Source organism: Phasianus colchicus, chromosome 13 (genome assembly GCF_987193195.1).
Source record: "Phasianus colchicus chromosome 13, bPhaCol1.hap1.1, whole genome shotgun sequence".
NCBI classification, from domain to species: domain Eukaryota; kingdom Metazoa; phylum Chordata; class Aves; order Galliformes; family Phasianidae; genus Phasianus; species Phasianus colchicus.
The window spans coordinates 7722599-7748860 of record NC_143448.1 but is presented as its reverse complement, the minus strand read 5'-3'; the positions used below and the strand labels follow the sequence as shown (position 1 = coordinate 7748860).

At 35.6% G+C, this 26262-nt stretch overlaps 1 protein-coding gene across 3 annotated transcripts in view; it reads left to right on the top strand.

The window, feature by feature from the left end:
- LONP2 (lon peptidase 2, peroxisomal) overlaps nucleotides 1-26262 on the top strand; it is a 106437-nt gene that overhangs the window by 19562 nt on the left and 60613 nt on the right. For all 3 annotated transcript variants that reach the window (XR_016470921.1, XR_016470920.1, XR_016470919.1), the window contains exon 2: nucleotides 17190-17274. The gene's annotated coding sequence lies outside the window, so the exon portion shown is untranslated. The remainder of the gene's footprint in view (nucleotides 1-17189; nucleotides 17275-26262) is intronic.

Genomic DNA, 26262 nt, shown 5'->3' with positions numbered 1-26262 from the left:
ATGTAAAACTTCATGTTATGAGCTTGATGTCAATTCAAAAGCTTGAATTCAGTTCTGAATTTAATCAGTGTGTGAGACTTGTATTGATATATTATTGATAAAGATGACCTTAAATGCAGAAATGGTAAAGTAAATGTCAGTATCATTGGCATCTGTGAAGGTCTGTTAAATGTGTTTGGGGGTGTGTATTAGTTCCATTTAGAGATGTGACTATACCCATGAATGTAAAGCATAAAAAAGAGATAAATGAGCAATGCAGCAAAAGCAGCATACCCTGTTCTTCTTTAGATTGTCTAGTGTGCCTCTAGGTAATCATAGAATAGAATCACAGAATCACAAGGTTGGAAACAACCTATAAGATCATCCAGTCCAACCATCTTCACACTACCACTGCTACCACAAGCTACTAAACCATATCTTGCAGCTCCTCATCCAGACAATGTTGGCTGATATTTAGAGAACACCAAAAGTTGAGAAGGAAGTGCTCAGTCATGTGATACACAGGTGAAACAGGAAAACTATAGATGCAGTTACAGATCTGATTGAAAATATTGATATTTCAAATTTAAATGTTTGCATTGTCACTGGACTATTGTTTTGTGAGTCTCTGAGTATTGCTACCTTGTGGATTTGTTGAGGAACTTGAAATAGCTCAGGATAATTGTTAGCACTGCTGGGGTTCATTTAAGTTAGTATCATTTCATGCAGGAAGATTCTGCTAGTCAAAAAGAAACAACTTGGGTGGCTCTGACTTCGTTAAAACTCCCAAAATGGTTTGAGTGCCACATCTAAATTTCAGTGCTAATTCTTTGCTAGAAACAACAGGGGGAGTAAGTTACCATTTGCCTGTAGAGTGAAAGCCTCCCTCTGCCAAACCATTGTTTTGTTATATTAAAAAACATCGTTCCTGCTGTGTCTTTTTATGCCGAATGTTCCCTGTGGTTGGGCATGCAGGCTGTAACTACCTTCTGACAATTGCATCAGAGCAAATGAGCTGTGACACTGCTTGCCTGTTTTTAAATAAGCTCAATGTTGTCCATCTAATGAAGTGCTAAAGCATACTGTGCCTGTGGGAAATGCAGGCTTTGCATGAAGAGTAGTTAGGAAGAAGTTTTGTTTTCAAACAAACAAAACAAGTATGTGTTCTCAGTGTTGCCGTAAGCAGCTGCTGTTTAACTTGAGCAAATCCCACGTTGCTGATTTTTAGTTAGAATGGATGGCACTGATAATTCTGAGGAATTATGTATTGACTGTGTTAAATTTGTTAACCACACTTAGGGAACACTTCTGGAAACATTACCTTCACGTACAACAAGTTCCAAGCTTGTGTTTCTTAGCTTTGCAACAGGAGTGTCTGAGCAATTATTAGTCTGACAGTCACCCAACAAGGATGTGAAGATTTGAAGGTACCACAATTTGAAGTAAATCTACTTTGCTTTATTTATGTGGTAACTCACTTGGGTGAATCCTAAACAATTACCTATTTTGTTCTCAGCAAATAAATGTTGAACTTCTCAACAGATACTTGGATTTTGTCTGAAACTCTTCCCTATTACTAAGAAATGTCAAAATGTGTCTAAATGCCACATAAAACTTTCCTTTCACTTCTGTTTAATATATGATTAACTTTCATAGAGCTCATGTTTTCTGAGCATGAACAGAAGCCTATGCTTCAGTTTTAATTTGTTCATTGCATGTGAAGTGATAGTCACTGAAAAACTGGCAGGGATTAGTCCTGCAAAGTCAGTGCTTTATTTAGATAGGTGCTATTTCTTATCGTTCTTCCAATGGCACAATCTATTGTGAAAAAATCATAGCTCTCAAATTTACCTGTATTCTAATTTGAGGGAGATAGGTATGTAGCCTAGAAAGTAAAATCAAGTGTAGTTGGTGTTGGCATTGCCATTGTTGGATATGTGACAAGTATTACAGATAGCTAATAAAGCATTTGCCAGTTTTCCACCTTCGTTTTTTGTTTATGAAAGTATGGCTTCCTGTGATTAAGGTATTTTTGCAATAAGAACCATTGATGCACACTTCAGACTTCTTATTAGATCTCATCTACCTGTATGGGAAAATCACAGCTGCTGAAACTTAAGCATTTTATCTTCTTCAGTTATTCGGTGTTCGTTCCAGCTTGAACAACTTCAAAAGGTGCAAAAAGATTTCACTTTCTATCTTACTATCTCACATGTATAGCATCTCACATGTATAGCATTTCACTTTAGTTACTGAATGCGATCTGCCATGCAAGTTCATAATAAATCAAGTATTCTTCTTTATTTTATTAACATCACCTTCAGTGCTATCATAATGAAAAAAAATTCCAAAGATTCCACTCAAAACAGTTGTTAAGAAGATGTAAATTTATTTCATTTTTACATCTAAATGACAGTGTTTATTTTAAGAGCTTTTTAAACTTTTTAATGCATCCTCCATGGCTTTTATAAATAGTTCTATCAGCGTAACTTTAAAGGGAGAAATCTCAAGAGGTAGAGAAGGTATTTAGAAGATGAAAGCTTAATTCACAGAATTCTTGTTTCAAACACATTTAATAGTCAGACCCAAAAGTCTTACAGTAAATTCCCCTGTTCAAAAGTTAAATTAATACATTTTTGCACTTAGAAATAGGAAGTCTAAAAGGGGTGAAATTATGCTTAATTTCCAAGATTGCTGAGAACATAAACTTTCTCCTTTCTACTGCAAAATAATTGTTTCTTTACTGCCTGTATAAAGACACATGCATAGCATTTATTTGCTACAGACATCTTTAAATTATTATATTTGGGCCCAAATTTAATTGTGTGAGTGCCAGTAGTGCTAGCACAATGGGTTAATAACTGTGAATATTGTGAGAAAGGCTAAGATGAGGAAAGGGCATACGGTGAGAGAGTAATTGCTAAAAAATTCCAAGATATACAAAGCTGAGTAAGAAAAAATAAAGCAGTATAAGCAAAAAATACAAGTAATAAAAAATTTTGATTTGGAATCTGTATGAGATTTATTGACATTTGATGTCAAGCATTTCAGTGAAAGGATTAAAAAAAAAAAAACTTATGCATTTTTTTTTGCTGCTGTTATATTGAGTGCTTTAGGGAAAAAAGCTCTGTAGGTAATGGTAGTTGTAAATTTTAAATCCTGCTAGTTCTTTAAATAATGTTCTGTTATTTCACTAAGAAACATGAGTTCTCCATTTCTGGCCACGCTACTTTAATTTCTATGAGGAACTTAGAAGTGTCAGTTTTGAGTGATTGGAAGTTGTGAATGACTATTGGTAAACAATAATGCTTCTTGGGTATTTTCCACAAGTATTTGCTTCAGTGACAATTCTGACTGAGTGATGTATTTTTTTAATTTAAGGTCATCTGACTTCATTTAACAGAATAATAGCTGTTAACCATTTCAAGCTTTCCTTGAAAAGAAAAGTTTGGATTTCAGCTACCACATATTAACTGAGAATGAGAAATACGGCAATCAAATACTACTGTTCTAGTAAAATTTGTTATTGAATTATTGCATCAGTTAAAAAAATAATTTAGCTAGAGATTTGGCAATAATACAATAATGTGCATCCTTTGGAGAGATTTGATTTATTGTTGTAGGAATAAATGAATATGTATGTGATCCAGTAATACTCTAAAGTTCCAGTGCTGTTTTTCATACTGTACTTAATAAGGTGAAAGTAAGCATCTTCTCTGCAGGAAGTTGCAATATTCCAAGTAAACCATTTCGGATATTTAGGTTTCAGGAGTCCTTATTAAAGTGGCAGTCATGGATATGTGTAGGTGAAAAGCATATTCATATTAAATTAAAGCCAGTAAATCTTTATAGCTTATTCTAGGAGACTCTTTTTTCCCAGGTAGTTGCTTTTTGGTTAAGCCTGATCTGGAACCTTTTTTAAGGAGAGAGTTAAGTCACTTCCTTGTTCTACTTGTTCTGGAACAGGTTCACACCAGTCCAGCTACTGAAGGATGAAGATTTTTCATGGAGGTTAGTGATTCCAGGTGGCTGTTGCAGGTATTATAAATTTCTATTGCTGCAGGTTAGTCCAGCTACACTTGCAAGCTAATTGTAGGAGTGTTAGTTGTACAGCTGCACTGAGTGTGGACCTCCTGCCGTAGTGGACTGCTGTGATAGTCTACATCCTGGAAAAATGTGTGGTGTGTTTTTTTGTTGTCCTGTGCCTTTGTTTTTCCTTATTGTATGGTTTTGTTGTGGTTATAAATCAAGAATGAAGCCAGTACAGTACAATGAGTTTACTTCTTAACATAGTGTTTAAAATATTTTTCAGTGTTACTGTATTTTAAAGTTACGAAGTAACATCAGGAAAAAAAAATACAAACATTTTTCTCTCCCATCTTGAGATGGGATCATTCACTGTACTTCAAACAGAAACAGGAAAAACATTCAGCTATGTTTATGCAGTCTTTCAGCATATATCTTTATTTGGTGGTCAAGAGGTTAATGTTTTGAAGAAAAATAATTGCTGTGGATGATACAGTTGTTTTTAACAGTGCACTGTGTAGGCAAAGCTGAATGCATTTGACACAATTTTCCACAGAATGGGAAAATGAATCTGACTATTTTTGTTCTAGCTGAAGCCTACAGTATTTTCAAAAGCCAACCAGTTCTTTTAGAAGCAGGGAGGGAGGGCATGGTGAGGGATGTGTGGTTCATTCGTTTCACACACTGAGATCTAACTGATTTATTTTGGTTTGTAACACTACTTACAAATGCATATTCATTTTCTCCTACGATTTTCCCGGTCAGATTTGCAAATGGAAATTTTATTGTTGTTCTGTCATCCCAGGCACTGAGATAGCGTAGGAACTGTAATGAGTATACAAGCTACTGTTGTGCTTTGCAGTGTAGACAGTGAACTTTAGTGCAGTCAAGATATTTTTGCTTCATAACGCTTTAAAAAATACGATCTTACGGAGTGTTATCTTCCAATAGTTCGTAATCCTGGAATTATAAAATTGGAGGACTTTCATGATGATATTTCTGAAAGATGCCTAAGCAAGGTCTCCTTGGGTGATCCAACAGTGAAGAGGAAGGAGGGATCTTTGAACAAGTAATTTGGTGAATGCCTTGAAGATAAAGTTGCCCAGGATCTCAGCCACTGGAGTCTCATCATTTGCTTTATGAAGGAATGTTCTTTGTAGTAGTTAGTTCATATTGCTACTTTTTTTTATCAAGATCATAGGGATTTAGTAAACTGTTTCTTAGCAAGATGCATCCTCAGAACCTCTTGTTTTTTTCTTATCTTCTTTACTTCCACAGCTCCAGACACTTGTAGTGCAGGTGTCCAACTCAACAGCTGTGCCACCTCCAACACAGCTACTGCTTCATTACTTTTTATTTGATACACCTCAAAATGATAGTTCTTGCAAATAGAGCTCTTGTTCTCTTGCAGTCTATTTTACAGATTCTTTCCTATTCTTTTTTTCTGTACTTCTGAGTTTTCTCTGGTCTCTCACCACATTCTTCTTTGTCTGTGCCTATCATTTCCCAGCTATATTGTGAAAGGGAAGGAAGATATAAGCCTTTATAAACCTCTGTATCATAGTATCTTTCCATTCTAAATGTCTAGCCTGAAAATCTATGCTGTAGAACATTGATGCAGGGAAGTCCTTAGAATTTGAACTTACGCATTTTGCATCTTGGCTTTCTCTGATATTTTGGACGTATCACAAAGAAGCTCTGCTCTACTCGTTTGTAGAATATTTACTGATTACCTAGCTCTGGAAAATAGAGTATGGAAAGGGATGTCTCATTATTTCATAATGGCTCCTTTGAAAATGAAGCACCGTGTAGTGGAATGCTTGTTTTCTCAAACTAGATTCTACCAAATACCTTACCAGTAAGGAGAGCTTTGCCTTCCAATAATCCTGTAAGCAGAATCCTAATTTAATATGGCTTGTTATATAGGCTAAGGGAAAGAGATTAAAGAATAAATAGTCAAGATCAAAAGATCTTGCTTGACTATTTGTAATATCAACACACATAAGTTTGAAATACATCTCCTTAGTAGTATTCTAATATTTTCCACTTTCTGTAGAATTTCAAAGCTGAATGTTTAGATTCAAAAACATATGGAGCTGTGCATTAGATGACTTTTCTGCCAGTAGGGATGACTGGTGAGGATAGTGTGGGCAGATCTGAATTATCTTTGTGAGACTGAAAACAGTAACCAAGCCATTCTGTAGGCAACAGTGATGTGGGTTTGTACTGTTTGAAACTATCTTCAGGCTATTCCTTATTGCATCTTTTTAATAAAAAAAGGGACACTGGGGAATCAGCTCCTCTAAATTGTTTGGCTTTTTATGGTTTCTACCTTTTCCAGATGATCCTCCTGCTGCTGCCTGAAGGTAGGCAGGTTCCTGAGATATGTAGCAACTTTACAGAGGTCAAAAGATTTCAAAAACGAAGAAATAATTTTAACAAGAGAGCTAGTTCATAATATGGAATTTAACTTGAACTGAGGTCAACGTTCTTGGGTGCAGAACTGACCCTTCCTTTCAGGGTTGGCCAGTATATTTTGAGTTCACATCATTAATTCATCCAAAATGCATTGTGCTTTAGTGAGACAAGTGATCATAAGAATTCATCTTGTAATAGCATGCAGTGCATAGAGATTCTCTGATCCTATTTCCTGAATAAGGGCCGAGTATTTGTGTAACTATTTCTCCTGAAAGTTAAACTGCTGAAAATCTGGATTTTATATATTTTTTTACCTAAGGTTGATAAATATGAGCTCATGTTCTATTTGTGTGCTTGTATGCTTTTCAAGGAAGAGTCTAAATATAACCTTTCTCCCTCTTTGCCTGACCTTTAATTTTTGCCAGCGAAGTGCAAGCTTTTTTTTAATTATAATTTTTTAAATTCCATGGAACATAACAAATAGTATTTGTGATTCATAGGTGTAGAAACATCTAATTTGTTAGGTTATTAAATAGGAAGGCTTTGTCTTAGGATGTAACTTCTAGTCTGAGCAACCTAGAATGAGGTGGAATGCTTTGCCTTATGGCTGTCACTAATGTCACTATTTAAAACAAAACCCTAAGACCAAAACAGAATGAAAAAAAGAACAAAAGAAGACTTCTACCTTTTCCTTTTTTTGTGTACTCATGTCTGTTTGTAAGCATTTGGAAATATGGATAGACAAGATGAGAACTGAGTTACAATCTGTGGTTGTGGATGACTTTCTGCAATTATTCTGGCTGTTTGCTACGTCATTTTCTTCATCAAGTTCATTTATTTAAAAGTAAAAAAACAATAAAAAGGAAACCCTTAAAGCCTGTTAAAATAAATAAAAATCTCTCAAACCTCCCATCACAGTAGATGGTGAATGGGAAAAAAAAATTACTGTTGAGCACAAGACAGGTCACAGGAATGGACAAGGTTTTTCTTGTCTTTCATGACAAAAGCTCTAGACCCCATTTGTGGACATGATTTTGTTGTTTTTGTTTTGTACGAGGATCCTGAAAGCAGGTACACAGCTCTGTCAAAGACTCAGAGTAGAATGAGCTCCTTCAAATAAGGGAAGTATGAAGGTTTGGAGGTGGAACACAAGAAATTCATAAGGAAGGCTGTCTTTCTGGAGTCCTGAGATTAAATGTCAAAATCCACATTTTGTGCTTTGGTGAATGAGCTAGGACATGAAGGGGTTTTTCCTAGCAGGACTTTGACATGCTCATTTTGTTTTTGTTCATTTGCTCTTAAATAAACTTCAAACTGCATGGATACAAGAAAATAACAGATCTCTCTGAGGACTCCTTTGCAGATTGAATGCTGAGGCTAGGAAAATCAAGCACTTGAAGGAGTCCCAGGCATCTCTTTCCAGTTTTCTTCTCCAAATGGGATGGAGCTGTGGAGCTGCCACTTGAACATAATGAATAGGGATAAATCAAGTAATAGAGCTGTCTGCATCCACAGCCATATGGTTCTTATTCCCACAAGCTTGGCAACATCAATCAAATGTGTGTCTCTCTAACTCACTATACCTCTGTTGCATATCAGATAGCTATTCAGGCATTACCAAATGTAAGTTGGTTTTAGAAGCTTGAAATGAAGACAAAAGCGTGGTAACAATGTAACTCGAAACTATTTGCTGTCCTTGATTAAGTCTGTGTAACACAACCTGCCTCAGCTTCTCTTGCAGTACAAATCAAAGGTTTGATTCTGGGGTGACTGAAAAAAAGTATCAATAGGCAAATTAGCTGGAAAGAGATTCATATTCTTCTAGCTTGTACTATCAGTATGATGTTCTCATGCATATCTGGTGGACAAAGCTATCTTAGAAGAAATGTAGCTGACCACTGAATCATTTTCCTTTTGGAAGGTTGCGCAGAGAAAGTATAGGTGTATATGCTACTGCTTCTACCTTACTCGAGAATGTCAGTCTGTATTTAGGTGATGGTGTGATGCAAATGCCCTTGTTATACTGAAATACTTTAATCTTGTCTGTTTTTTTCTTACGAGATTAAAAACAGGTAGTTCATAATCTAAAAGCATGTATAGGGCTTTTCCTGTATTTAACTATGAATTCCTAATGTAAAACTCTCTCTGCTATCAGATTACTACTGTATTGTATTCAGAAGAACCTGTAATGGGAATTCAGTTTACCAGCAGTTGCAAATTGTACTGATATGAGTGAAATGTTTTAGTGAAAGGTCACCTCTACTAATCATAGAATCATAGAATTGCTCAAATTAGGAAAGACCTTGTAGATCATTACATCCAACTGCAACCTAACTGTGCTGCCCTAATTTTAACAACCCTCTGCTAAATCATGTTCCTGAGCACTGGGTCTAAATGGATTTTAAACATAATCAGGGATGGTGACTGAACCACCTCATTCGGGAGCCTTTCTGTAACCCACCTGTAAAGAAGTTTTTCTTGATATCCAACCTTAACATGAGTCTGTGAGCATTAGAGGCTTGTGTTGGCTCAGTTATTCATTCTGGGAGGCTCCAAACTGGCGAAATAAAAAATTTTGGTGCCCTAGCTAAGATTTGGGTACCAGATTGCCTGTTTTCATTGTTGCTTAGTCCTTAGTCAGCTATCACGCATGCTAGCCTCAAAGTTCACCCCGAAGTTGATATTTTATCATCTACTACATAGATGTGGAATTACTATACCTATAATGTTGGGGTAGGATTTAGTTCCCAGTCATAGCACTGCCATTTGTTTGTCCACCTTTATATCTCCATTTTGTGTGTTTCAAGTGAATAACTTTTATTTCCTATAATGTGCTCTACTTAATTCTCTGAAGTAGTAAGAATGGTACTGTATGCATTTCCATGCAAAAAAAGTTAGTGTCCTCGTTTAATATTCCTCCTCTTGCTGTTATTTGTCCTTGCTCTTGGTTGTTGGCTGTTTACAATCTGACATATTCTTCTCCTGCTTCCAAAATGTAGTCTTAAAATAAACTAGTGACATGCAAAGGTCTCTTGGAACCAGAAACTGTATATACTTTTAGACAGGGTAACAGCAGACGAAGTTGCTATATTTACAACTTTGTTCTCCTGGAATGGCTAAAAGTAGGGTTGTATTTAGATAATTTATAAAATATTTGCATTTCAATTCCCATGAAAAATGCAAGGGAAGGTTATAGCTAGTGAGAAAAGACTGGAATAATATATAAATAAATAGTTTGGGGACTAATATGTAAGGTGATTATTTATTGGTGTGTTCTTTGTTTTATCTCTTACTGTTGGTATGGGTTAGGTCATAACATTATTTCTTGACTTATTGCAAGTATAATACCTATTTCAGTGTTTAATCCCACCTAACTATCACTTCAGTCAAGGTCTGTGTTATTCAATTTTGCATAAATTATAGTAGATTTTGGGCAAGTAGCCCTGAATTGCTATCTGAATTCAGAGTGTTATTACCCAAATACTAATAGGAAATTTTGTATGATGTATTCTGTTGTTTTTTTTTCCCACACAGTAAAATGTAAATTTACAGGGTACATTCATAGTAAAATGAAATCTGAGCCCCAAGGAATATTTACTCTAAATGCAGAATTCTTATCTACTACTTAGTTCAGACAAATGATACATTTATACTGATATATGTGATATATCAGCTCTGTAAGTGAATATGTGACTTTATGTATTTATGATTACAAATGTATGTGTATGTATGTTTATACCACTGCATCTCCATTTGGGTTTCAGATTTAGGTTATGGGCAGTAATTCAAAACTGCAGTGGTTGAACTTTGTTCTCTAAACAAAGAAAAGACTCCTGAACCCAGGAAAGCATGGAGATAGGATATTATAAGCATTCATAAATAAAATGGTTTGTTCCCAATTTTTTTAACCTATTTTACTTTTTATGAAGTATATTTGTATTTTGTTTATGAAGAGGTAAATGCTTTCTCTGAGGTGATTATTGAGACAGGTGGTATTGCTCCCAGTGCCAAATCCAGAGCTTGCTTTTCAGACTTGAATGCTGATAATTGCATGTGGGGAAACCCCAGACCCTCTTTTTTTAAATTTTTGACTGTGGAGATTAACAGGATGCATTTATGAAGATTTCTCTTTAAAAGAGAGAATTCATTTTTTTTCTTTTCCATATCAGGAAGATAAGAGATTTGCATGTCATTCTGAATTGAAGGTTTGGTTTTTTTATCCCAGAACTAATTGTTGCATTGCTTCCTCTTTGTCAATTATTTAATGTGTTTTTTTTTTTTTTTTTTCCCTGTAGACTTCAATCTTCTGATTAAACCAGGAAATGATTCTTTTTATATACTGAAGTCGATCAGGGAAGAATTTGTGATGAGAAAATGAAAAAGCTGGAATCACGTTGTTAGGACTTCATTGAATTTACATAAAAATTGGCGTTAACAAGAGAGAACCTATTTTTAACCACCTCAATAGTTAAATAATCCCAGAAACTTGATCAAGAAATTATTATTTTGTAAAAATAATCTCAGTGCGTAAAATGTTAAGACCTTGAAAATCTGAGAATTCAGCGTAAAGGTGAAGAGCTTCAATATATTTTTACCTGCTGTAATATCAATGAGGAAAAAATTAGGAATAAAATCAAGTTTTATGCTGTCATTTTTAGTAGCTCATGAAAGATCTGTGACATCTCAGACTTGAAAACATGAAGAGTGTTTCTTAAATTTTTTTAGTCTAGACCTGGGTGAACTGGTCTAGAAATAATAAAATAAAACAACAACAAAATCCCACACAAACAAAAAAGAAATACCCCAGCAAAGAAAAGAGCAGAGTAGAAAATTAAATACTGCAGCAACATGTTTTTGCCTTGCAATGGTCACTGAGTTTTTTCCTGGTTCTGAGTGTTCTGTTTCCTCTAACCAGAGCAACATCTAGTGGCTGGAAAATACCCAGCTCTGAAAATAGAGCAGAGTCCTGGTGTTCGGAGGCTGGGAGGCAGGGAGAGAGGCTTTCTGATCAAGCATGGAATAATTCCATAATGATGGCTGTAGGATTGCTATAATTCAGTTAAATGCTACAGTACCTAATATTTTCTGCTAAATGATTTTAGATGTATTTGATTGCGAACACCAGAGTAAGTCTTAAGCTCAACATCTCAGCATTTGAAGAAACATAATGCAGCTGATATGCAGCTTGATATGAGTAATATTAGAAATCAAGAAATAAAGTTGCAGGTGATCTGATACTGTGGATTTTTGTAGAGCAGATTTGGGCCCATGGAGTACAGCTGACAGTTCCTTGAGAGGCAGTTCTAAGGGGCAGAGGGGTCCAGAAGGGTTGAGTACTATTACAGAATAAGATGTTGTGGGCGCAGAAACACACCGTCCCTATGTGCTGAGAGATGAGCCAGTGCAGAGAGGCCACCCTGGCTGAACGGAGTTTCTTCTGCAACTCTGGAAGAAAAGGAGAGTTTCTGGACTGTTGAAGAAGGACAAAGATGTCCTGTGGCTTAGCAGGGAGGCAGGAAGCAGAATGAGGCCAGGAGAAGTGGTTAGCAATCTATCAGTTATTCACCTGGACACACACAGATCTGTTGGTCTAGGCGGGATCTATCCAGGATCTTCATTGTGGAAATGCTTGCTAAGCTGCTCTGAATAATTTATCAGCAGTCCTAGCTATCTGGGAGGTCCCATTTGACTGAAGGCTGGCAAATGTGATAATGCTCACAGGAAGGGTGGGAAAGAGAAGCACTGGAATTACAGACCTGTCAGTCTGGCCTTAGGGCCAGGGAACATCTAGCAGCAGATTATCTTAAGCCATCACATGGCATGTATGAGAGAAGTGGGTGCTCAGACCCAGTCAGCAAGGAAATATGAAAGGTAGGTCCTGCCTGACTAACCTGTTCTTCTTCTCTGGTGAGATGACCAGTTTCATGGACTGGATCTGAAGTTTTGCATAAAATTTTATGCATTACTTCATGTTTGTGTGCTGCTTCTGGCCTTGGTAGAATATATGAGAGCTGTATTTGTAATTCAGAATGGTTATCTCCTTTGTCCCTAGAATACATTTATTTTCTCAGTTAAGACTGTTGCAATTCAGTTGCTTACATGTTTATCTAGACTGCATATTTGTTTACATTAAAGAGAAACATCTTGCAAGTTCTTATGCTTCAGTTCTGTGCTGGTATGCAGTCACTACACATCTCCCATCAGCTCACAAAGATGTAGGCAGTTACACTGGGGAAAGAGTTAGAAAGTGACACTCATACTCTGTTCTTGTTTGGCTTTTTTTATCTGATATGACGTAGCCTTATCTGCTTGAGGTTGTAGACAGTCCTGTAGATTTTTGTGAAACAACTCACAAGAGTAAAGTGCCTGCAAGACCATTTCAGTCTGTTTTTATCTTGGAACCTTCTAGCATTTTTGCAGGGTAAAGAGCTAAGAATAGATTTTTAATATAACTTTTCCGAGTTCTTTTGAAAAAACCTGACTCTGACTGTCACGGTGGGAACTGCTGAGTTGAGAAAGTTTAACCTCATTTCAGTACTGAGACTGGAAATGAGTTTTTTTCTCTTTGAATTGATTCCTGTTGTGTATATGCAGATATAGGTGTTGGCGATTTTGAAAATCTAGCCACATACAAAAAACATAAAATCCAGACTTTTGAAGCTGTGTTAGATTCCTTTTTAAAATAAGTTTGCTAATGAGGTATAGTGTACCATGCTGACTACTAATAAGCAAAAAGCAGATGTATATTTTTCTTCTTTAGTCCAACTGTGACTTGTCAAGGGCTCTGTGAAATTAGCTCTTTGATTCTGAAAGTTTGCCCAATTACAGTTATGTGCAGCATAAAGCAGAAACCTCTTATTTAGAATTCTTTTGAGGAAATTTACATTTGGAGTAGTGGAACTATGGCTCTTGATCTACACTTAATTAATGCTGACAATGTTACATTCATTCAGCCAGATCTAAGCACAGAAATATGTAATTTTTATGCCAATTAGTCCAGTCAAGTGAGATTAGCTAATGAAAGAGTATATTTAACTCAGGAAGAAATTGACTATTTGTTTTAAATAAATATTTTTTTTAACTCCAGCCCCCATCATCATTGTTGAACATACCATACTGATCATACACCTGGGAAGGTGCTACGTGGTGGTGTGAGGATTCACATGTTTGAAATCTTGGTGCAAACAGAAATAAGATAACAAGTCTGTGTTGTAATTTGATGGGAGCAGGTGATTTTAGTGGCTGGTGGCTGGCAGCTTTGTTTTACTGTTGGTGCTAGCAGAGGAGAGGTCTGCTGAGCTCTGTGAAAAGTAAGAATGTGGAGGTGTAGCTGCCAAATTTGATCATGAGCAGAGGGAAGCAGAATTACAAAACTGATTGGAAGAGGCTGGGAAGTTTTTGTGGCTGTGTTAGTGTTTTGTCATGAGCAATTGTCTCACATTTACCTTCTGAGAATCTCTAAATGCAGGATCTAAGTAGGAAGATGAAAGCATGGAGAATGATCATCCGTGGGAAAGCTGAGGACTCTGTATGCTGGGTATTTGGCATTGGGGTTAAGTAAATCTAGCCTGTGATAGACAAAAAGGAACTAAAGTGGAGAATCAGTCTGATCATTCTTACATAAATTGGTAAAGAAATCCATCTGTTATTTGAATCTAGAAATGGTGAATGCTGTTATAATATTTTCATGTAGTATGTATGTGCTCTAGTCACATGGGTTGGTGTGCATGCAACAGGTCGCTAGCATTTATGTTCACCTTTAGCAGGCAGTGGTTTGTAATGGAGGAATATTCTTTTTCTTGAGTTTGTATTTTATCATTCAATTTGTGCTACATACAACTTACACAATAGTTTTCTATCATAGCTACGTCTTTCAGATGATTGATAGGAGAAGAAAACCAGAAATAAAGCTACACTTTAAAACTGTAGTGAATTAAAACAATAGTGCTGGCTTCTGAGATAGAGCAAATACTTGTGTAAAAAGATTGCCTCTGTTCCCTTACCGTAGTCTAGATAAAAAATTAGAAACAGTTACAGCTTAATTAAGGAAATAAAATGAAACCTAACTGTTCCATGCATACTATTTCCTGTTTGGTGTCCAGCAACAGAAATTCACTTTAATAGTATCTATGTTAAACTATAAGCAATGCCAGCTTAATGAGTATGAGTTGTTTTCTGGAGATGGATATATACAGTATTTTCTTCCCTATAATGAAAAGCCGTGCTCTGTATTGTCCTGCAGTACTAAATGTTAGGAAATGTTTTGGGATTTTCAGCAGAGGGGTCTCCATGATCTGAAGCAGGCTGTTCTACCTACATCTGCTGAGCCTCAGAACTTGAAAAGGGCCTGAAGAGCCCTGAGGAAAGATGAGCAAAAGTCAGGAGAACTGTAATAATGGTTATATTTGCCTGAAATTTATAGACTGCATAGCTGCTTAAAGGAAATATAGTTGGAGGCTTTGCAGATCTCTGTGTCAGTTAGGTTGGATAAAAATTCTGTAACTAGAACAGAAACCTCAGGAAGGTTTTGCTAAACATCATCTTGTTGTGTGCTCTTGTGCTAGCTGCTCACATTGTGATTGTTGTTGATGCTGAGCAGCTATTGGGGCTGTCTGGCACTTCATGCATTCCTAGTGTAAAAGAAGCAGGACAGATATTGGCACTTGGAAGTGTTAAGTGGATTTGGAACAACTAGCAATGAATTGTTTGATTAAACAATTTCTGTATTTAGGTAGCTTGTGTAATATGATTTTGATCACAGGAAAGTTTAAGAGCAGTGTTACATGAGTTATGACAGGTACTGCAACACTACAGTAACACCTTTCAGTCTGATTACAGTGTGGGCTTGTAAGCAATGTTCATTTAGGATGTGATTTGAAGCAATGTCTTGCCAAACTCAGCTACCAGCAAGTTAGAAGAAAATGGTTTAAGTAAAAACACGACAGTTTCTCCATTCATCTCCTTATAAAGCTAACTTGGATAAGAATAGAGGCCATGAAGTAGAGCATTTCAATTCAATTTAGTACTTTTTATCAGAAAATAAGCTGACTTGAAAACCCAAAAATAAAAAAATCAGAAAACATTCTCTCAAGTACTTGCCAGATCTGATCAACTATACAGTTACCTAAAGGAACTAAATTGTATTTGAAGGATGAAGAAATAGACTTTAAAAAGGTGAAAATGCAAGATAGTAGGACCGAATTACTAAGTTACTTTTAACTCTTTGTTGGAGTGCTCAAATCTTTGCTATGCATTTTAGTACAGTATTTTCATTCTATTTCAAATTTTCATATGCTCAAATATTTATGGAGTTTTAACAGGAAAAATAACCTGGTTTCCCAATGACTAGCTATTAACACTTAGGGAATCATTACTATTCTAAAGAAATTGCTGTGTTTTTCTCAAGTAGAGAAGCTATGTTTTTCTCAAGTAGCTTCCTGCAAGCAATCTTAGCTAATTAATCCTTGCCTCACTTCCGAGAATGGCTGCATTTACCTTTCTGATTAATGTTTCTGCAAGAAGGGTAGTATATTATGAAGCTAGGTTTATAAAGGTCATAATACAGGCAACAGTAACTTTGACAACAAAGTGAGCAAGGTATTCCAAGCATAAATAACAGTATGAGAGATGACACTGATAGTCTTGTGAAAATGAAGTGTGTACTAGCAGTTACTAGGTAAGACTGTAAAGAGGGGGAAAAAAAAAAAAAACTGGCATTCATTAATTTCTTCTGTGTTTAGATTCCATTGCTCTCAGTTCTGAGTGTAGGTACATGAACAGTTGTACACACCTTGAAACCATTGAAATGGAAGGCCAGAGGTTGTGTGAGTTTAACCTTTCAGTTAGTCTAGCGTGGAAGAAGAGTGATCATCTGTTGTAATGAGGAGAAAAAACATGTTGGAAAATGCCTTAAGAACTCAGCATAAAATAACAGCTCATTAACCCAGTGTGTTGTGGTACATGGTGACATAATTCTTAAAGGAGGGAGATTTCTTGAAGCTGGTCCACCCATCCATAGTTAAATAATATTAGTATTTCTACTATTAAAAAAAGTGATATTTCATACATTTTGAAATAGCTTTTGTACTAGTTCTCAAAATCTTGCTCATTGTGGATGCCAAGGCAAATGATAATGAGGTTTACATTTAGTTTCCAGCTTTGCTTCAGACTGTATAAACTTGAGGTGTACTCCTGACAAAATCACTTGGAAAACAGAAACAGATCAACTGTGATGAATGCTAGTACTTTTTCCCAGCCTCGTTTTTGCTTCGATTGTTTACAGCTTGCAGTCTTCGCCTTAAAGTCATGTAATGAAGTTTGAATCTCAGCTGAAGTAGTATTGAAAAAAACTGAACTTAGATCATGGAAGTTAGAGCTTCTATAACAATGCTGGGAATTAAAGTGTACACTAATACTTGTTTTTATTAATCCTTTGGGAAAAACATGAGTTGGTGATCATAAAAACAACTGTCATTATTGGACTGGATAAATTCTTGAGGAATGAGAGTTTGCAACAAGAAAACAAGAACATTAAGAACAATGTAAGAAACTGTACAGATTTCAGAGCTGCCCACCAGGATAGTACCAGAAGTTGGTTCTGCTAGTCAAAACTGTGCTAACTCCATTTCCAATGGAGACTTGGCTGCAGAAAATGTAACGTGGAATGATGTTTTAAGTAGTTATTCATAGTAGATACTGCGCATAGGAGCAGGTGTCTATGCTGGCAGTCTTGTGATTGAATATCTATACTTTTATTTTTCTTACAGATAAAATGTAACTGACCTGAGCACAAGATCGTGTCATTATGTCACATCTGTCATTTGGAGTGTGAGAGGAATGTACCATATTATGGTATGTGAAATTTGCTCATACAGCTTACTTTCTGCTTTCAGGTTGTACATTGAAGACGTTAATAAATCCTCCTTAAAATTAAAATGGGATTATAATAAAGGTGGTATTTGAAATTCTGCTGAAGGCTGCTCAGAGGGTCTGTGATTTTTAAGTGCGTAGTTTTAATATAAAAGTGGAACTGAGACAGTTATTTCTCCTGGTATAGGATGATACAAAATAAAATGTACAAAATAAATTTAATGTACAGCAAACTGTCAATAGCTTGTTAGATTAGGCAGTTTCAGAACTGACAGTTTAGAAATGTCCATGACAATTCACAAATTCTTAAATGTTTTTTAATCAATTAAAGATTATAGAATCTGAGTTAACCTGTGATGTTTATTCAGCTGTAAATGGACAAGCAGATATCAATGTGCTAGGATAACATTTTCATTATTTGCTAAGTAGGCAACATTATTTTCAGTTTGTGGAAAATTAAAGACGAAACTTCTAAATCTCCTGTACTATGGATTGTTTACATGGCATAATGAAATGCTGCATTGTGATACCAGATCTGATTATGTGCACTGACATCCTATACTAATGCTGCCATATTTACATATTGTTTAATATACATTAGTAATCTCTGTTTCCCAGTATCATTCATTAACATATATGGACTGCACTGGATGCAGTGCTGTGTTTTTTCCTTAAGGTAACATTTTTACAATTGTTGTATGCCATTTTATTGCCCTGCTATTATATATTGTGGTTCTTGGCAGAATAAAATCATAGTTTCTAGATAACTCTATCTAGAACTGTAGGTCATTGAGAAATATTGTATTATGTGGAACAAGAAAACAAACAAATGCAGACTTCCTTGTTTGTTGGATCTTATCAGAACTTGCCTTTCTGAAACTGATGGTTTCTTGAGCACTATGATACTTAAGCTTGTGAGAACACATGGGCTGGTTTTCTTTGTTTTGACAACCTTTAAATATAATTTCTCTGAATATTTTGGAACATCAGGAATATTTCTCAGAAGTGGGGAAAAGTGTATTATTTAATGCATGCACTATGTCTTTAATACTCTTATATTTTAACAGAATTTAAGGTAGTTGTATAAGCTGGCTGTCACATCTACAGGTATCTCTTACCAGGGCATATTCCATTGTTCAACTGAAGTAAATCTTGCATGATTCAGTTCCTATTCTTACACGTACCTGATGAGGTCTGCTCAGCTTCAATTTAACCAGGAAAAATATCAGGTGTAATTATTGAACTTTTTTTCATTTTTTATCTGTTATAGCTCTGTTGGGGTAAGAAAAATGACTAATCAAAGTAAAAGGCTGCTTAAGAATGAAGCAATGTAAAGCTCATCAACAACAGAATTCAATGATAGATCCCGAGGCAATTCCAAGCTATTATAACTGCCTGTGGTGACTGCTAAGCTGCAGTAGCTAGAAAAATAACTTTCACAGTTTGATGTGAAGTCCTTTGTTTTTCTAGCATCTCTTCTTACTAAAAGGAGATACTGCGTAGCTAATGAAGTGCATTAAGTAGTATAGTTACTGTGAAATTTTAACCAAATACATATATTCTGACAATCCTGTAATAATGTTACTATCGTGTTTATTCCTTTATGCTTGTTTTTGATATGCATGAATTTTAAGAAGTGATAGGCTGAGGTGAAGAAAGCTAGTCTGAGAAAAGCATTTATTGCATATCAGCATTTTATTACGATAGAAAATATTTGCAAATATTAAAAAAACATAAAAAGATAACTGATGCGATACCCTGAGACTGCAAAATGGTGATGTTTAAGACAGAAATAACACATTTATTATGAAGAAAGCAGTGTTGTTTTCTTTTATACTATGAAGGAAACCAATATTTCCTTTAAAAAATAACCCTTTTCTCAAGAACACTAAGTATTATTTAGGATATATAAACTCTAAGATTAGAATAATTGGTTTTTCAAAAATTAAATAGTACATAAACATGGTAATGAAAATTGGAGTGTATTGTACGAAATGTGATGCACTTAAAAATGAAATAAAATCTTTGTCATTAATGAAAGACTTTTAATCTAATTTTGAAAAGATATTACAAGTGACTTCGTACAACATATTGTCGTACAAGAGCTCTTTCCAAAGTTTGGCCTTTTACCCCATTCCTCCATTGATATGGTGGCAGAATGCTGTCCGATTATAAGCACAGCAGAAGGCCCAAATGATTTTGTCTTGAACTGTGTGGTATAAACAATGGCTAAAATCAGAGAACTACATTTAACATTAACATCAACCTGCAAATATTTTACCTGGTAGGATAACATCAAGCCTTTCCGTGCAGTGCTTATAGGTAGAGGGCTCTAAACAACTAATAATGCCTGTCAAGGTCACAAAGCCAATGAGAATATCATGCAAATGCAAACCAATGTGATGCACAGCTGAGTAACAGAAACATGTTTGGCATTTACTCTTAACTTTTTGTACCTGAAATGAAAGCAGTTTTTTTCTAAAGCAGGTTCAATATAAATTGATGTTTCACATCAGTTGAAGTGCTGGTTTTAATATAAGCCTCATGAATGTTTTTATTCAAAATACTGTGCAAATTAACTGAAGGAAGTATGTTCATAGCGTCCTTAGAGTTGGAAGGGACATCTGAAGACCATCTAGCCCAACTTCCCTGCAATGAACAGGGACACCACAGGTGGATCAGGTTGCCCAGGGCCTTATCCAGCATCACCTTGAAAGTCTCCACAGACAGGGCATCAAGCACAATACTAGGCAACCTGTTCCAGTGCTTCACCACCCTCACTGTAAAGGATTTTTTCCTTATATCTAACCTAAATCTACCGCCTTTGTGCGCAAAGCTATTTCCCCTTGTTCTATCACCACAAACCCTGCTGAAGAGTCTGTACTGTTCTTTCCTACAGCTTCTCTTTAGATACTGAAAGACCACTATCGGGTCATCTCACAGCTTTCTCTTCTCCAGGCTGAACAGCCACAGCTCTCTCAGCCTGTCCTCATTCCATGGATCACTTTTGTGGCCCTTCTCTGGACACACTCCAACAGCTCTGTGTCTTCCGTACTGAGGATTCCACATCTGGATGCAAATTATAAAGAACCAGCTCAGAGTACTACATTTTTGAAGTGAAATACTAATTTCCAAAGCATATCTGGTGTTCTTATTACTGTGTTCCCAGGTGATCAAGGGACTTGGACCTCTGCTTGCCACTTGGTTAACATATTTACTAAAATATTCTCTATATTTTCAGCTGTTAGTTCGAGAAGGAATTTTCTTGAGCATACTTAATATTTTCTCTTTACTAAGTATAAAAGTGTGTATGAAAGGACTAGTATTTGGTGTAGTAATAAAATGTCTTGTCTGCCAGCCCTGACAGACTGGTGAATAAACTTTCAGTGCACACACTGAAAGGTAAATTCTGTGAGTATGGATACTGAAGATTGTAGACTGTGATTGCCTCTGGACTTTGTAATCCACCTTGATTGTATGGTCCTTTTAGATTAGAATGGTATCAGTTAATGGATCATTAGATTACTAGCTTAAATAAATCCCATCTAATGCATTTTCTGTTCCTTTATGTACTCGTACCTTCATATTCATTGGGATGAGTAGCTTCCTCAGTGGTACATACAGCAGTACTGGTTGTGTGAAGAACCTGCTGATGAGTCACTGAACTCTTTCTCTTTTAAACAGTTCTAGAAATCGCTTAAAATTCAAAGGTAAAAGCATGTGCTGTGTTTAAAATTTGGCACAGTGAGAGGGAATTTAATGGTATTTAAGAAATTCTTCTGATGATCTGTAGTAGAAACCAACATCTTTCTTGTGGGCTGCTCATTTTCTAAATATAAAAAGCTACAGGGTTGTTTCTGCTTGTATAGCATGATAACTTTGTTGAAGACATTCAACATTCTTCTATCACCCTGTTGAGGTTTCATCTAAGTTACTCAGGTTACCAGCCTATACTATCTAAAATCAGCTGCATCTGAAGGCAGTGTTACCTATCTAAATCAGAGAAAAAATGAAACAAAGAATTTGTGATTGTTTGATATAGTCATATTTTCTGTAATAAACACAAATTACTTTGCACAGAAGAATATATGAGGCTAAGCAGCGATCTGCTGTTTTCCATTATTTTCAGTTGATTAGCTCCCAGAAAAACTCTGCAACACAAAGGAAATACAATACACCAATCTTACATGCCAGTAAAAGCAGTGGGTGCAAATCACAGCCAATAATTTTGTAACAATATTGACTCATGTCAAGCAATTTGATCTGAAAATTTTCAATATGTGAGCTAACAGCTCTCACATTTATGCAGTATAATTTGGCTTGAATGTCCATGAATGCAGAACTCTATATGTTCTTTCACTATCTGCTTTTCTTTTCATATCAGCTGAGTTCTGCTTTCAATTTAGAGAAAATTGAGACTGTGGCTTTTTCTTCATTCTAATATTTAAAATATCTTTTTACATTAAATATCATGCACTTCCAGAAGCCTACATAAAGGTATTCTCTGTATTTCCTGGGCACAGTGACAGCAATTTTATCTGGATTTGGTAGAGCAGTAGAAATTTAGAACAGTGTTCTTGCATGCAGTTTCCAGAAATAGTAATTTTAGCAGTCTATCTTAAAATGCCATGTCTTCTTTAGAGGAGTAGCTACCACTTTTGAGTTCCCTTCAGTTTCTCTCAGGTCACTTGACAGTTTTCTTGTGGCAACTTCTGTACCTAAATCTATAACCTGTCACTTTTATACCTACTTTTTCGACTCCTCCCTGAAGGTTTTAGCATAGAAAAATACTAATAAAGTACTCAGAATCTCCTGTTGTGTTTCAGTATGCATAATGCATTACTGATGAGATTATGCAAGATTCTCACCCTGTGAAATCTCTTACATTATTTTGTGTTCTTCTGTTAGTGATGGAATATGAACATTGAAGTATGGCAATACACACCAGAAAAATAATTATAATGCTATAATTGTTATTGTTAGAAGGGGAGAGTAGGCTGAGGAATAGCAGTATACCTAATCAAGCATCTGCCTTTCAAAAAACACTAGAACACCTGAATTCTTTCTGAACTCTTTGAAGTTGTGGCTGAATGTAAGGTGGTATCTTTGAATTTGCTGTATTTTGCTTTGTGGATTGCTCTCTCGCTTGCTACTTCTGTAATGTGGCATATTTCTGGGTCTTTGTTGCTAGCAGTGGGACTCTGAGTGAACAGGCAATAGCATCTGACATGTAACTGTCATCTCATTCTACACAGGTGAAGAGACTTAGCTACATTAAGAAAAAATGGTTTAACCAAAGACTAAATGTAGCCCTTTGTATAAAACAACAATTGAGGGCTTGCTGTGTTGGATGTGCTTGCTATTTAAGAGTCTTGGTTCCACAGTTTTCAGCTTCTAACTCAGCCTTTACAAATGAATCTGCAGATCTGAAGTTTTTGAATAAAATAAGACAGTGTACTCTATAGTTTTATTGTTCAAACAAAGGATAATTCAGTATTTTGAAAGAAATATACATCAGCTTGCTTTAAAACAAAACAAAAATAATGGTTGAAAGCAACTTTGATTTGCAGAAAAGAAAAAACACGAGTTGTTATGACTGGAATAAAGAACGCTTTAAACTCCTGCAAAAAGTACTCAGCATGAAGTGGGAGGCTCATGACCAATTCATCTATATTATTAGGAAAATGGTTCATTAGCCTGCCAGTGGGAGTTGCATCTAAGAAACCTGTTGGACTCTGAGATCTGTGCATAAAGGAAAGAGTGGAATTACAAGTCTTTGCCTTTTGTTGTAGTTAGAATTTATGTAGTATTGCAGACAATAGCTTTAATCTTGGCCAAGAATTACAGGAATAGCAAACAATTTTATTATAGCTTTTACAACATCATCACTAGTAAAGCAGCTTTTGAAAGCTAAGTAATGATCTTGAAATTAAAATGTCTAAGTCTTTGTTTTCCTTAAGTAAAACAAAATAAATGCATGAGGGTCAGAATATCAAGAATTTGATGGCTTCATAGCAAAATCGTACTACCTCTACTCATCTGTGACTTGTACACAAATAATAGCAACTGAAGTTACAGCAGATTAAAGCTGCTATTACAAATGTAGGTTGCACAGAATGATAGTTACTATTTACAGAGACCTTTTTGCTTCAGAAAGTGTAGATTCTTTATGAAGATTAACTGATTTAAATCTTTTTAGAGCTAATACTTTCTATCTGATCTTTCATTATTTTAGTAAAAGTCTTAGATTCATATAATCTTCAAGTATCTATAATGTACATGTCTGTAACTGTCTGTTAAACGAGCTCTCCTTACAAGCAGTCAAGTATACACTTCTAGAAAACTGTTCTTGTAACATACTTCAGGCATTTTATCTCAAGATGGGATGAATCTCACTTATGAGGTTTGTTTTTCTTCAGAAATTGTTAAAGAAGTCTTGCTAAACTAGTATTAAATAAATATTCTCTACTAAACATAAATTTTAAAAGTAGTTGCTTTAATTTATAAAATAAATTGTTGTGTAATATAGAAACATCCCTTAATGTTGTCAACATAAAAATTAAACCTTTAATGATGCTTCATGTGATCGTGGTCACCATGCTGATTCTATGGACTGATCAATGTAAGTATGTTGTAGGGCTACTTGAGTACTTTACCACACATTTTGTGACTCAAATGCTGTTTTTCCTTTTTTTAAAAAAGATTTTTTTAAAGGCATGACCTGAATCTATTATCTTCACATATATGGTAAATAGGAAAGGAAGATGACATGACCCATGACAATGCTTTCTTTTAAAATAAATAACATGAATTTAGTGCTGAAGAAAAATGGTTTGTTTAAAGTAGCTTTAAGAAGTCTCATGCATAGTACCTCTTTATTCCACTTCATGTAGAAAAAAGCCTTTGAGGGTTGCATTTATAGGATTTATACAAAGATCTTTATTTGTATAGGTGCTGCATTTTCAGTATTGAACTACAGCTTTTTTGTATTTTTGTTGATCTGGGGTAAGTGTTTTCTATAAAGGTTTACCATGCTTAGTTTCACCATCTGAAAAACACACTTTGACCTAAATTTTACTTTTGTAGTCTTTCAATACTTCACTTTCCATTTGATAAGACTAAGCATATTTCAGCACAAGAACCAGAGAAAAAAACTTGTGTTATTTCATAGGAACATTTGTCAAATGTACTTACTGACTTGCAGAGCCCTTGCCATAAGACAGCTCTTAGCAAATACTCCTTCCAGCTTTATAATAGCTACTGAATGACTAAAAAATTGTTTAAATCATATGTACTTAGTAAGAATGATGGATACATTTAAGTCTGCATACAGACTATTTGATTTTTTTTCCTGCCTCATCCTTGACAAAACAAAAAGTCAATACACAGAAATGCACAGACCAAGTTTTATTCTTTGTTAAAGTAGTTAAACTCAATTTTTCCCTTTGTGTTTCTGAATTGAACTAGAGGATAGAATTTTTCAAAGTGTGATTGATTCTGCTTTTATAATGGAATTAAAAGCTGTCTCACTTGAATAGTTTTACTTCTATAGAATCACCAGGGTTGGAAAAGACCTCCAAGATCATTTAGTCCACCTACCACCAATATTTCCCCACTAAACCACGTCCCTTAGTACAACTTCTAATCATTTCACGAACATCTGCAGGGATTGTGACTTCACCAACTCCCTGGGCAGCCTGTTCTGGCACCTGGTCACTCTTTCAGAAAATAAATTTTTCCTAACCTGAAGTTTCCTTGGTGCAACTTGAGGCCATTCCCACTACCCCCTATAGTCTACTGTATTTCTTTGTGGAGTGACCTTAATCTACAATCTTTCAGTGGTGATATTATCTCCACTGATTCCTTAGTAAAAATCTTGCAGAAAAATTAACTGAGGAGGCCGAGTAGTACTGTTTGAATGATTGTTGACATTAATATTCTGTGGCAAATCTCTTACAGTCATTCCCAAAATACGTATTTGGTGCTTTCATGACTTTATACAGATAGGCTTGTAGGTTTTTTGCTATTGAAGGACAACATATGCAGTAGATGAACACAGGTGCATTCTTAGGAGAAAGTGTTTAACCTTAAAAGACTGTGTATACATGAAGGGTACTGTTTTTATCTGCAGCCCTGCACTGTGGAAGCACTGCTGTTTAAGTGAAAACAGAAATGATCAGGTGGTCAGCTGAAATACAAAGAAAAGGATTAGTTTAGATCTTCCATCAGTGTTAAATCTACCAAGTTATGCAGGTGTTATTCTTTTTTCTGTTCTGTGCTGTGCTTGTTTCTAACTACTAAATCATGCAAGATCAGTAGACTAGCTAGCAGATTATTGTTTTAGGATCCTCCTTGCTGTGTATGTTGCCTTTTTTGTATCTCTCTAATCTTACTATCACATTAGTTGAGCCTTTGATGCATTAGCATTTACTGTAGGATATGTTTCTGTTTTTGATTAGTGTAGGACTTTTTGATTAGTACAGAACAGTCTTTTCTAGCTTATCTTTCTAGTCAGCATATGTTGATTTGTGTGCCACATGCTGGCAGTTTGCTTTTATAAAGCTATAAAGAAAAATCTTGGAAAAATAAAACAGAAATTTTTTTTGCCATGTAAATATGGAAGGAAAAGAGTAATGAGGGAGCAGAAAGAGAATATTTCTCTTCCAGGGTTGTAAGAAGGTAAGCATGAGAAAATTCCATTCGTAATTCTGAACTAAAACATCTATGCTTTAACTGTGTACTCGGGGGGAAAAAAGGTTGTGATTTAGTGGGTTGGAGGTGCTTAAAGCATAGTAAATTGCTGATTGTTATGGAGATGTTTACTTGAGCAAAAACCTTGTTCTACTGGTCCATTGAGGCTATAGAAATTCAGAAGTCTGGGATTATGTGTGAGGCAAATTAAAGTAGCTGTCGGTGAGGACGAGTTTAAGCCTGTGAAGAGCTTAAATTCAGTCTTTACCAAATCTGAAA